This window comes from Nicotiana tabacum, chromosome 7, assembly GCF_000715075.1.
Source record: "Nicotiana tabacum cultivar K326 chromosome 7, ASM71507v2, whole genome shotgun sequence".
NCBI classification, from domain to species: Eukaryota; Viridiplantae; Streptophyta; class Magnoliopsida; order Solanales; family Solanaceae; genus Nicotiana; species Nicotiana tabacum.
The window spans coordinates 130,140,964-130,155,733 of record NC_134086.1 but is presented as its reverse complement, the minus strand read 5'-3'; positions in this window follow the sequence as shown (position 1 = coordinate 130,155,733).

Below are 14,770 nucleotides of genomic sequence, written 5' to 3'. Positions count from 1 at the left end.
CATATTTATGAGATACCTGAAGGTGATAGCATCCATTACAGGAGAATATGTCTCCATATAATCAATTCCAAGCCTTTGGGAAAACCCTTGTGCCACAAGTCGCGCTTTATATCTAACGACTTCATTTTTATCATTTCGTTTTCGCATAATAACCTATTTATACCCTACTGGCTTTATGCCTTCATGTGTTCGAACTATAGGTCCGAAGACTTCACGTTTTCCAAGTGAAGTTAACTCTGCCTGGATAGCGTCTATCCATTTTGGCCAATCATTTCTCTGTCTACATTCATTGACAGATTTTGGTTCAAGATCCTCATCTTGTTGCATTATTTCAACAGCAACATTATAAGCAAAAATGTTATCGATAAAAATATTATTTCGGTTCTATCTTTTCCCGGTTGAGATGTAACTTATTGATATCTCTTCATTCTCATTATTTTCAGGTACCTGGACCTCCCCTAAGGTCTTATCATTTGTTACGTCTTGGGGCTCTTCTTGAGCCACTACCTCTGTATTATATTCACTTTGATCACTTGCTCCTTTTCTTCTTCAAGGATTTTTATCTTTAGAACCGATTGGTCTACCACGTTTCAAGCATGGCTTAAAATCGTTTGCTTTAATTAATTGTCCGGCCGGGATATCAACTCGAATTGGAGCATTAACAGCTGGAATATGTGACTTAGTCACTTTTGGTAGGTCAGTGAATGCATCTGGCAATTGATTTGCAATATTTTGCAAATGAATAATCTTTTGAATCTCTTGTTCATATTGATTTGTTCGAGGATCTAAATGAGACAGTGATAATGAATTCCAATCTATCTCTTTTTCAGCTGCTTATTTTCTCTCCCTAATGTTGGATATACTGATTCATCAAAATAGCAATCAGAAAATATTGTCATAAATAAATCTCCAGTCATCGGCTCTAGATATTTTATAATAAAAGGAGATTTATACAACATATATCCCCAACCTTCTTTGAGGACCCATCTTTGTGCGTTGTGGTGGAGCAATTGGAACATATATCGCACAACCAAAGATCCTAAGATGGGAAATATTTGGCTCCTGATCAAAAGTTAATTGCAATGGGGAGACTTTACGATAACTTGTGGGCCTTATCCGCACAAGTGTTGTTGCGTGCAAAATAGCATGACCCAGTACTGAAATGAGAAATTTTGTTCTCATAAGCATTGGTCTAGCGATTAATTGGAGGCGTTTGATCAATGATTTTGCTAGACCATTTTGTGTATGAACATGAGCAACTGGATGCTCAATTATTAACCCAGTTGAAATACAATAATCATTAAAGGCTTGAGATATAAACTCACCAGCATTATCAAGACGAATTGTCTTAATTGCATAATCTGGAAATTGTGCTCTTAGCTTTATTATTTGAGCCAACAATCTCGCAGATGCCATATTGCGAGTTGATAGTAAGCACATATGTGACCATCTTGTAGATGCATCTACCAAAACCATATAATATTTGAATGGTCCACATGGAGGGTGAATGAGCCCACATATATCACCATGTATACGTTCCAGAAATGCAGGGGATTTTATCCTAACTTTAATAGTTGATGGTCTAATAATTAATTTTTCTTGAGAACATGCAGCACAAGAGAATTCCTTAAATTGAAGAATCTTCTGATTCTTCATTGTATGTCCATGTGAATTCTCAATTATTTTACGCATCATATTAAAACCAGGATGGTCCAACCGGTCATGCCAAAATAATAAAATTATCTTGATTAGTAAACTTCTCGTTTACTACGACATGTGTTTCAATCCTGCTAATACTTGTGTAGTATAAGCCGGAGGAAAGAGCATGTAACATTTCAAGCACATATTTCTTACCGGACATTATTGTAGTAATATAAAGATATTCAATCTTTTCATCATTTGTAGTCTCAATATGATAGCCATTTTGTCGAATATCATTGAAACTTAATAAGTTTCTTTGAGATTTACTACAATATAGGGCTTCATCAATAGCCAAATTTGTTCCTCCTGGTAATAATAAATTGGCTCTTCCAGAACCTTCAATTAATCTTGTACTACCAGATATTGTATTAACATTCGCTTCTTTCATTACCAAATAAGAGAAATATCTCTTATCTTTTAAAATAGTGTGTGTTGTAGCACTATCCAGAAGACATATCATCTTTATTAATCTTGAGTCCAACTGAAGACTGGAGAATTTTCATATTCTTCATAAAAAAAACAAATAATACATCATAAGAAATATGACAAGCGGAAAAAAAATATTAAGAAATAAAAGCAATGCAGTAAAATGTAAATAAGAAGAGATAGAAAGAAGGAAGAAGTCTTTTCTTTTTTCACTTTGGTGTCTATTTCCATTGCAATTACATAGCCTTTTATAGGCATAAAATGTAAAATGATGGACATAAAGTAGGAGATTTAATCTTTAAGCTATTCACAACATGGACATCCAATGTAGCATCCAATGTACAAATTATGTTATTCACAACATGAGCATCCAATGTAGCATCCAATTAAAACAAAAACTACTTTTTTTTCCTTTAAAAACGATCAATTTTTTACGAGAAATTTGGGGTGTTTGGCAAGGGAAAAATACTTTTAACTAAGGAGCAACAACAGAAGCATGTTGTGGCAGAGAAACTACTAATTTCCTGAATTATAGTAAGGAGCTGGTTTTTATTAAACAAGAAAAAATTACTGTAGAAATAGAGAGTGGGGCAGAAGCATGCTATTTTACAGGAATTTTTACCTAGCTATATTAAATTATAAACTTATATCATTTTTATTGAAGTTTCTTCTTAATTACATATCATGTATTTATAATTTGTATACTAATCTATAATAACATAGCCCTCCCGCTCACATTCAGATCTAACCTTCTGTTCCTCTTCAAATCTCTCTCTAAATCCAATATAAAATTTCATTGTTGAGTTCTGAATCTTCTTATTTCACGCAATAATACGATCGTTTTAAATATTTCTATGAATTACTTGATTAATTAGCTTAGAAAATGCAATTACACAAACACACATTAATTAATTGAAGATGCTGGCGTGAATTGAAAGTTTTTACCAATCATCTGTTGTTTGTTCATAATTATGAAATAATGATAAAGTTATAAATTTCATCGACAATCATTAAAAAACTTAAAGCTTTGAATTCGAAATTTGGGTTTTACGAAATTATAATTTGTTTGGATTGTGTGTTTTTGAAAACGATCGAGAATATCCTTTGGGGTTTATATCTCTACTTTGAGGGAGTTTAGTGAACATTAGAGTTGGTTTGTTGAAATTTCATATTAAAACTCGAAAAGGAAGAAGAAAATAAACTATACAAGATATATACAAATGATATATAAAACACATACATGTATGTAAGTTGTACGCAAATTATAGGGATAATGCATAAAATTCACCCCATCCTATGACCCATTTGCCAACTACACACCTTTTCTTTTTGGGGATCTTATTACCCCCCTGAACTTCTTTTTACCGTAATTTATTTGTCATTATTTAATCAATTAAACCCAACCGTGACTACACCTCTTCCAAGCGCGTGAGGCCTTATTTTAAAAGGCTTGTCTGCCATTCATTGGCCACGTGTAATGCCAAATAAGCCATAAAAGGGTCCCCAATGTTAAAATCACCTATTTTAATTTAACCCATTATCTTTATCCCTCTTTCTAAACTAAAAGAATCTCTACCATTATTGAAGAATTGCTGCTACTCCAGCTGAAATTGAAGTGAGTTTCAATCACATAATTCTTAAATACTAATCTTCAGTCAATTCGATTTCATAATCTTTATGTTATGGTTTGAAATTTCTTCCCCAATTTTTATATTTTAGGAATTAGGGTTATGAAATGGCAAATACCAACTTGAATAGACTGTGTATGGACGATGAAGACCCAATGCTGAATGTTCAGGTGCGATGTAAACATGGATTTTTGCTGCAAATGCAGACTTCTTGGTCGAAGTGTAATCCGGGCCAAAGATTTTGGTCTTGCCCCTGCTATGGTGTATGTGTACATTTCTAACTCGTCTAATGTGGTTGATTATCTTTGTATGTTGTCATTAAATTAATTCTAATTTAAAAAAAATTTAGGCCAAGAGTTGCAAATTTTTTCAATGGAGGGACAATGAAGTTTACGAAAGATCAAAGTTTATTCTTCCAAGATTGTTCGACAAAATTAAAGAGATGGAAGAAGATTTGGCACATTATGAAAGCCTCAAGATGCAGTTGGTTGAGCTTGAAAGTCTGAAAAATACCAAGGATGGTGAAAAAGATAAGGGGGTTGGTGTTGGCTTAATAGGAAGTTCATTTTGTGTATTGTGTTTTGTCTTTGTTGTTATGTGTTGATCAAATGAAGCTGTAATAGCAGTCTTGCTGCAGTAGTAGTTGTTTGTGTTGATCAAAAGAAGCTGTAATAGCAGTCTTTCTGCAGTAGTAGTTGTTTTTGTCATTATGGTATGTAACTTCATTTTAATATATGCTATGTGGAAGTGAATTATGTATTAAACCACTTGCCATGATCGATTCCTAGATTCTTTCAACTTTTATATATAAGTCTTAATATGTTGATTTATATAAATGGCAAGACACCACTGAATTTCATAGAAATATAGTTACCACATTTCATAAACACCACCAAAATCAGTCAACAAAACATCAAATGTACTAAGGCAACAATCAATAACTAACACATTATCTGTTCTAATAGGATAACAGCTGCAGATTGCAGTCAACAAAAACAACCAACTGTGTAGCTTACATATACAAAAACTGCAGATTGCAGTCAACAAAAACAACCAACTGTCTAGCTTACATATACAAAACCTGCAGATTGCAGTCAACAAAAACAACCATATACATTGTTTATGGCAGAACTAAGGATGTGCAGAACTGTTATTCTGGCTTAGGTTTTTTGATACACCAGTCCTTGTTTGAATTCTATGTTGCCCTCTAATCTCTTGCAACCTTCTTGTTGTGATTGCTGGTTTCCCTTTCCATTTCAGTCCACTACTTGGCTTGAAACCAATGTCACCAGTTACATCAGCTGACCTTGTTATCATTGTTGGTCCCATGGGCTCTATTCTAGTACTTGGTGTGGCTACTATTCTACTACTTTGCATGCCAGGCTACAGAGAAAGAATAAAGTAAATAAGTTATCACAACTATACAAAATAAATTGAATACCCCAAGGAATATACACTTACATTCAAAGTTTTGAAGTCATTTTCTGCTTGAAACACACCCATTCCCATCACTCTTGGCCTTTTAAATTGTTTTGTACTTTCCACACCCTTTCCCCTTCCTCTATTTAGTGTAGCAGTAGAGGCATTAGGTGCAGCAGATGCATTAGGTTGTGAGTGAGTTGCATTAGATGATGTATTAGGTGCAGAACATTCAAACCAAACTGCTAGTGAATGATAAGCACCAGATACATTAGGTTGTGAGTGAGTTGCATTCCAAGATCCTCCTCTTCCCCTACCTCTACTGACTGTTGCTGTTACATTCCTAGATCCTCCTCTTCCCCTACCTCTACTAGCTGCAACAGATGTTGCATTAGGTGGAGCAGATGTTGCATTAAATCCTTCTCTTCCCCTGCCTCTTCCCCTTCCTGTACTAACTGTTGCATTAGGTGCATCAAATGTTGCATTAGATCCTTCAGCAGCAAGAGAGGCATTAGGTGCAGTAGATGTTGATTTTCTAGGCCTTCCTCTCCCTTTTTTTGCAGCAGGTTCATCTTCTACATTTCTTGGTTTCTAACAAATAATAAACAGTAAGATATAGTGGTTGAATTTACAAGAAACAATACACTTAGTTATACCTTTGGTCTGCCTCTTGGTCTTCCTGAACCTGATGCTTCTGCAGCAGTAGTTCCTGAACCTGATGGTGCAGCAGCAGTAGCACTCTTATGACACCCCCTCCTGTTGTGACCAACACCCTTGCAGATGCTACACCTCATGACAAGTCCAGTTTTAGGCAACTTTCCACATTTTTTGGTTTCAGTTGCCTCTTTTCTCCTAACCTTCTTGGGTCTGCCAGGCATACTTTTCACCACTGGTGGTGCAACAGGAGGGTTAGTAGATGCAGGCCACATTTCCATATTGTTGAGTGGTTGAAGGAAGTGAGAATATGTCATTAAGTATGTCTCCTTCATGTAGCAGTTATCAACATAGTCAGCTGGTCCATACCCTTTATAGTACATTGCAGTTATGGCATGTGGACATGGTATCCCTTTCAACATTCAAGCCCTACAACTACAAATGTTATTTCTTAGGCAAACAGTATGTTGATTTGTTCCCTCCTTAACTTGGTATCTTGTATCTCCATTAAAAAAATTGTACACCTCATTGACTTTTCAATATTTTCCTCTAAGACCTTTAATGCCATTGGAGAAATGTTGCATGACCAAGTATTTGCAAATTCCCTTAACTTAGCTATTCTAGTCATCATCTTGACTCTTATTTCTTCAATCATGGTTATAATGGTCTTGTACCTAGCAGCTAGGATCCATGCATTAAAACTTTCAGCCATGTTATTATCTACAACATCACACTTGACTTCCACATTAAAATAAACCTTACACCAAGTCTCTTTGTTATAGTATAAAAGATCATCAACTATGTTCTTACCAAGCATACTGAGTGCTTTAAGGTTTTTCTTGAGTTCAGCCTCATATGTACTTCTAGCACACTTCCAGAACAACATCCTCCTCCGAATCCCTCTCCAATTCTTTGACCAATTTGCAAGGATGTGTCTGGCACACATCCTGTGCTCACATGCTGGAATAATGTCTTGAATTGCTGCTAGAAGTCTCTACAAAAGAGGAAATTAGTTAGTAATCAAACAGGAAAACATAAAAAAGAATATCAAACAGGCTGTAATGATATATCTTTTGCATGTCTGTAATCAGGGTGAAATACCTGCCATCTCCTAATCCTAAATCATCTTTAAGCAAGGATACAAACCATGTCCATGTATTTTTGTTCTCATATTCCACTACTGCCCAAGCAAGTGGAAGCATTTGGTTGTTGGCATCCTTAGCTACAGCAACTAATAACTGCCCTCTACTAACTCCCTTCAGAAAACAACCATCTAAACCTATGCATTTCCTGCACCCCATGAATGCATTCTTTAATGCACCAAAACAGACATAGAAACTTTGAAATATTGCCTTACCAAATTCATTAGCTTCACCAAGTTTTACCACACAAGTACTCTCAGGATTGGTTCTTAACAATTCATCCCTATAGTCAAGAATTCTTCCAAACTCAAGTATATGGTTCCCCATAATTTCTGTCAACACTTTGGCTCTTGCTCTCCTAGTTGTGGTCTTGCCAACATGCACTTTAAATTTCTTCCTTATTAACTCTTGTAACTTGAACACTCTTATGTTTGGTTGTTCAGCTATTTTATCTTTCAACACTTTAGCCAGGTATTTAGAATTGCACATGTAATTTCTGGTGACCCTATTACACTTATGAACTGGATTATAAGTCCTAAGCACAAAATTATTATTTGAAGTGTCAAGGCTTGCATACAACATCTATGTACAACTATCCCTGCACCTCACCCTGACTCTTGTGGGCTCATTCACATATGTTTCCACCTGAACCCTCCTTTGAACAACATACTTGGTTACTGCATCTCTAAATTCTTGAACATCTCCAAAAATCATTCCCAGCTGCCACACAACTTTTTTAGCTGTAGGATCATAAACCACCTTCTTGGTAGAAGATCTTCTTCTTGGTAGATTTACACTAACTTCTTCCCCATCTTCAACCCAACTTTCATCTTCATCTGTTTCAAAGCTACAAGCATCAGAACTTGGGTAATATGGTTCATCACCTCCTATCCTACCTTCTAAACTTTTTTTACCTGTTTCAGTTTCATCAAACCCCAAATCTGGCCCAGCTACACCACATGGAACATTTTCAGGATCAGCAAGAGTTCTTTCCTTTCTTTTTCTTCTCTGGAAAGACTTTCTCTCAGCCCTAAACTCTAAGAACTCTTCATGTATATCACTACCATAATCCTCTATGTCATCACCAAAAAAATTATTGTCTTCATCACTTGAACTATCTTCACTTGACTTATCAGATGCCTCTTCAGTTGAGGATGAATCTGGATCTGGATTTGGTGGAGAAGCTGCTGGATCAGCTGCTGAATCAGTAGGTGTAGGTGAAGTAGCTGCTGCACCATTTAAAGCCTCCTCACCAACCTCAATGTTTTGACTAGCACTTGCTTCAACGGTCCCATCCCCTTTATTAAAAGCTGAACCAGATTCCTCTACACCCATGTGCTGGACATATACTTCCAAAATGGCTTCATTTTGCAAAAACTGTGCAATTCTTGAAACCTCCCTATCATTGTTTATATTTTTTATAATGCCACAGTTAGGTGGCCTAACACTAAATGTACAGTTGCTGTTGTACCCCAATTCTTTAATATAGTCCACCAACTCAAAATAAGATAAAGTATCCACATCAACATTCACATATTCTGTCATTACCCCACCCACATATCTTGGTTCCCCACATACAACCTCTAAGACCCCACCATGAAACAATCTCAAAGTAACAAATATAAACACACCCATACCTGAATACAAGTAAAAGGGAACAAATAATTTCAGACAAATCCCCAATCAAAGTAATTATTCTGCCGAAAATAGGGCATCACTAAAAAACTTACCACCAAGAACACATCAGTGAAAAAATACGAAAAATCAAAGTATAAGTATCATAATCAACATGCAAACCCCTCAGTTTCAAAATCACAATCTCATAATTTTGTACAGTGATCGATTTTTTTACAAAACTATAAACTACCAAAAATCAATTGAAGACAGTAAAAAACTAACCTTTAGACTTGGTTTGTGACGAATAAATAGATAATACTTCTGCGCTGACCTTGATTGTAACACCACAATATCAAATTAAATCCTAGATTGTAACTCCCTACTGAAATTGAACAAAACGAACCTAAAAACAGAGATTACATACTTCTTTACATTATGTTAGAGCCGATTTTGCAATAGATTAAAGAGAAAATTATGATTGGGGTGATTTTATGGAAGGAATCGAAGATGGGATTGTGATTTTGGACCGTAGAAAATGGGAGTAGGAAAGGAAATAATGAAATAGGGTCGGTTTAATTACTGAAATAAAAGGGATTTGATAAATTAAAAGGGAATTGGGTGGGGCCCATTAGTACGTGTATACACGAATAGTCTTATAGATGGGGTCGGGTTTAATTGATCAAATAATGACAAATAAATTACGGTAAAAAAAAGTTCAGGGGGGTAATAGGACCCCCGAAAAGGAAAGGTGTGTAGTTGGTAAATGGGTCATAGGATGGGGTGGATTTTATGCATTATCCCCAAATTATATGAAAGTTGTGTGATGTTGTATGAAGCAAGACATGACTTTAACTGCGATGAACTCATGTTGAAAGATATATCAAAATTATATGAAAGTTGTATAATGAGTTGTATGAAAGTTTTACGATGTTGTTTGTATGAAGCATGACAACAAACATTAGCCGGTAATGAACATATCTTGCATCTACTTCTGTGTTGTACCATAAATTCTTTGTTCCAGCTTGATAGGATTTGTATTGTCACACCTATTTTTTCCCGAGGGGACAGGGGATAGGGAATTTTTTTAATTAAAGTGACATTAATCGAAATGAGATTATTTATTTAATTTCAGAGTCGCCATTTGGAATAATTTATGGTGTCCCAAGTCACCGGTTTATTTTACATCCCAAATCGAGGAAATTGACTCTCATTTATGGTCCGCGAACACAGAAGACCCGGTAAGGAATTCTGTTAACCCGGGAGAATGTGTGAGGCACTCCCGAGTTCCGTGGTTTCAGCGCGGTCGCTCAACTATTAATAATTAACCTAATTATCTGATTTATTACATATTTAAACCTATGTGCATTTTATTCCTTTTACCGCTTTTAATTAATTATTTAAGCGCTTTTAGGATTTATGAAATTTGTTTGAACAAGTCGCGATGTCGCGCACTCGTTTGTTCTTGTACACATTGCGAATTGTGTCATGATGTACCCACGATCTACAACATGTTTGTTTTATTATTACCTGAAGTTATAGTCGGGTCACATGAAATGCATACCCGATTTTGGATTTATGTATCGCAATTATGCCGCGGGAACCATACCCATAGTCACGAGGATATAATTATTAATCGCGCCTAAAACAAACTACGAGAATATATAAATTATTTTTCTAAACTACTTTTGAGATTGTTGCAAAGTCACGGATTATGGAAAAACATTGTTGAACTAGAGGTTCTTACGTCTTGATACTGTCAATGAGCACAAACACGTTAGAATGGTTTCCATGCTCTATCGATCAAATCCAAAGTGTTGGAAGTCTTAAGTTTTATTTATCCAAATATGTGATAAGATTCGAATATCATTAAACTCTAAAAGGCATTATTTTTGGTAGATAAATTAATTAAGGTACTGACAAATCTTAGAATGGCATCAATGCCTTATTGACTTGCTAATATCGACAGATTCATGCAAAGTGGGCTTGAGTGAAAAGCCCAATCAAACATTCTTACAAACAGCCAGCCTTTCAGGTTATCAAGGCTTTTAATAGTTGGGCTTGGTAAAGACACCCACTAGCCCAAATACATTCACAGTAAATTATTTTGATTTAAATTCGAGAAAAGAAACAAAAAAATGTAAAAATTGCACGAGGCGCCTTATTTGGTAGGTCCATTTAACCTATACCCATTTTTTAAAAAACTTTTTAACTTGTACCCACTTTTTAAACAAATTCAGCCCTCTTTCTCCTCCTCCTTCTCCTCCTTCGTTTTCTTCTTTCTTCTTCTACAACGATGACTTCAACATTGCTCTCTTTGATTAATGAAGCTAAAGCTAATATACTTTGACTTCCACTTGAATTATTATAATATTAAAAATTCCAAACCAAGAGACAATAAAAGTTCTTTGAAATTTCACTGTCTCCCACTTGGGTTGCTTTTGAATCATTATGCCTCATGACTTCTTTTGGGACCACCAGTGTGCCATCTTGTCCGGTAATTTAGTTTGGGCCTCTGAATATATTTAGTACGATTGGGTCAGATAGCATAAAACATGCTGGAAACTAATCAAATATAAAACAAAACTTCAGCTCTAGAACCGAAGTTCCCCATTACAAAACAAAAAAAGTTTGTCAGTTACAAAACAAAACCAGTTACAAAGCAAAAACTTCAGCTCTAGAGCTAAACTTCAATCCCGGCAACTAGAATGCTGAAGCTTTGCATGATTGTCTTTGCTACTTCAGCCCCATATGCTGAAATTATGCGAAAAAGCGGATACGCATGCAATTTTTTTTTTGCAAAGCGGGCACAAGTTAAAATGTGACACAAAAAGCGGGTATAGGAACTTAAACAGTGACTAGTGGGCTAGTGGGCTAGAAACAGTGACTATTCAACTCAAATAGCCATGAAAAATTAGGGAAATATGCAGCAACTGAGCAGAGATTAAGAACACACTTTGAATCTACTTTTTTTTTTGTGTTTTCTGTATTTAAGTTGGAATTTTCAAAGTGTTTTCTTTGAGAAATAGCAGTGAAGATGAGGGAGTCTATGTGTGATTTCTACCGTGTGTGTATCGGATTCTCGAGTCCGTCAAAATGGGAGGAGATGATGTCTTATATAGAGAATGAAATCTATCATGTCCTCAACAGAACGAGGAAAAAATCAGAGAGGTGTGAGGGAATCTCTGGGAATTCTGTCGGCTGAAAATCAGGAGATAAGAGTCTATTTTCAACAGAAATGGACAACTGTCCCTACTAGATAGTTCTTTTTATTTCCTACCCTTTAGCTTCTGAAAATTATTTCTTTTAACTCTAATCTGATTTGAATTCTGATTTTTAATGCACTTTTAGTCCCTTCTAGAGACTTTCCCAAACAAACAAATTAGATTCCTTAATTTTCCAAATCCCTTTGACCCCCTTTATCTTTTGTTCATTACAAACAGTTACCCCAGAAGAGCAAACAAGTTCCAATAATAGACTCAACTATCTATTTCCAATCCTAAATGTCCCTTTTAAATTTCTAGTTACTGATAAACAAAACATTGCTAAAACAGAAGCAACCATGTCAGACCAAACCAATTAGCTACTAACTTGTTTTATACCTAACTAACTTAAAATATTAAACTAACAACTTATATAATTAAAACTAATTAACATATAATGAACTAGGTGATCCTATAAATCAAACAAAATTTTTAAAACCTACTGATAAAAAAGAAGCAAAAGAACAAGAGAGGAGAGTTATATTGATTTTGGGCCAGAAGATGAGTCGATGATTGAGGTGAATCAACGAACGATGACGATGAAACTTGGCCGGTCAGTAGTGAATTGGCCGAAATCCGATGAGCTTCGAAATGAACTAAACTAACATGAATCGATTGCTCGTGTCAAGAACAATTGACTCATGTAAGTTTGAACCAAAACGTACTTGAAATTTTCTGAAAAAAACCATATTTAGGTTTTCTGATTTTCTTAGATTTGAAATTGGCCGAGTTTGGTGGGGATTTTGGGAAAATTGGCCTAGTTTGGGGAAATTGGTATGGGATTAAGGTTTAGGAGGGTGTGGGGAGTGTGTGATGTCAATTTGGGGTGTTTTGGGGTGTGTCCACTGCCGTGGGGCGATTTCCAGAGGCGGAGACGACGAGGGTGAGAGACATAAGAATGGGAAACTCTGTGAAGGGTCTTGGGGGTTAGGGGGAGCTTAGGACAGTTTAATTATAATAGGAAGCTCAGTTAGGAGCCGTTAGATCAAAATGATCAACGACTGGGATCACTTGACACCCAAACGGCGTCGTTTGGTTTAAGTGGGAGCTGGACCAGATTTTTAGATCTGGGCTAGGACAGGCGTCTAGGGAAATTGGGCCATTGGAGCTTTTGGCCAGTTATAAAACAAGACCAACATTTCTTTAATTCCTTTTCTTTGTTTTTCTCCTCTTTTTTTTTTAATTAAAAAAAATCTTAATCAAATTAATTAAGCACCTAAATTAATTCCTAAATCAAATCTAACCTGGAATTAAACCTAATTACCTATTTTTATCATATGAACACTTGATTAATTCAAAACTAATGAAAGAAAATTACTAATTTAAAGCTAAAAGCTAAAAAAAATGTGAACTAACATTATTTTTATGATTTTTGTTTAATAATGCAATTAACTTATGCAATTAAACTCTAAATGCAATTAAGACCTAAAAATGTTATGTAATTATGATTTGGATATTTTTTGTTATTTTTCTATGATTTTAAAAAGTTAAAAATGCACGAAAAATGCAACTAAATGCAAACAATTAATTAACAAAAATTCCTACAAATTCTATGAAAATTAAAAACAATTAAGGAAAAATCTATTTGTGAATTTTGTAGGAGTATTTTAGTCAGACAAAAATCACGTGCTCACAGCTGTCCCTCTTTGCTCGAGAACATGAAGAATTTTCGGGCAAAGATAAAGTGAGCAATTATGAGCGATTTTTGCCCGTTTGGTTACTCCACATGAAGCATTTTGAAAAAGTTTAACCGAACCTTGCTTCGGAGGTTGCCTACATATCCTTGGCTATAAAGAAATTAGGTCAGTATAGTTCTGGGAATTTTGGTAGCTGGGACTACAGGAAAAGCTGTGATTTCACTGTTGTTGTTGTTGTTTATTGCTTGCTGAACTCTTTATTACACCAAAATCAAAATGAAAAACTAAACTAACTAAGCCTATCAGCTACGATGTTACAATATTCCTATCTATAAATCTTCTGAAGCTTGATCTTGAGTTTTGGCTGGTTCTTCATACAGACTCTGATCTGAATTTTGATGCTTGTTAGCTACATGTGCTGGGTCATTCTTCTTCAGCTTCTCGGATCAAGGGGGGACATGCAAAGCTTGTGACTTCAATCATATCTTGAGCAGTCCATATATTTTCTCCGCTTCTACACTTTGAGTCCACTTCTTTTTCTTTTTCTTCTTTTTCTTTTATTTTGGATTGAGACTTCTTCTTTTGGTCGTCTCGAACCCTGTGCCTTGAGGTATAACTTGCTCGGGCACCAAAACAAACAAATAAACGAAACTTTTCTGCCCCAATTTTCACTAGGAAAAATTTTGTGAGTTATTGGTAACGAAACTCTATACTAATTCATTATTGAAAGCAATAAAAGGTCGAGATTGGTTTACCCTGAGAAATCAGAGACTAGGGAGTGGAGACCCTATATCTAAAATGAAAGCAACTAGGGAGTGGAGACCCTATGCTGGAAAAACGACTAGGGAGTGGAGACCCTATGCTGGAAAAACAACTAGGGAGTGGAGACCCTATGTCTAAAATAAAATCAATTGTGGGAGTGGAGACCCTATGCTGGAAAAACGACTAGGGAGTGGAGACTCTATGTCTAAAAATCATCAACTAGGGAGTTGAGACCCTATGTTGGAAGAAGCGACTAGGGAATGGAAATCCTATGTCTAAAAAATCATCAACTAGGGAGTGAAGACCCTATGTTTAAAAACCATCAACTAGGGAGTGGAGACCCTATGTTGGAAAAGCGACTAGGAAGTGGAGACCCTATGTCTAAAATGATCAACTAAGGAGTAGAGACCCTATGTTGAAAAATCAACTAGGGAGTGGGGACCCTATGTCTAAAATCATCAACTAAGGAATGGAGACCTTATGTTGGAAAAACGACTAGGGAGTGGAGACCCTATATCTAAAAA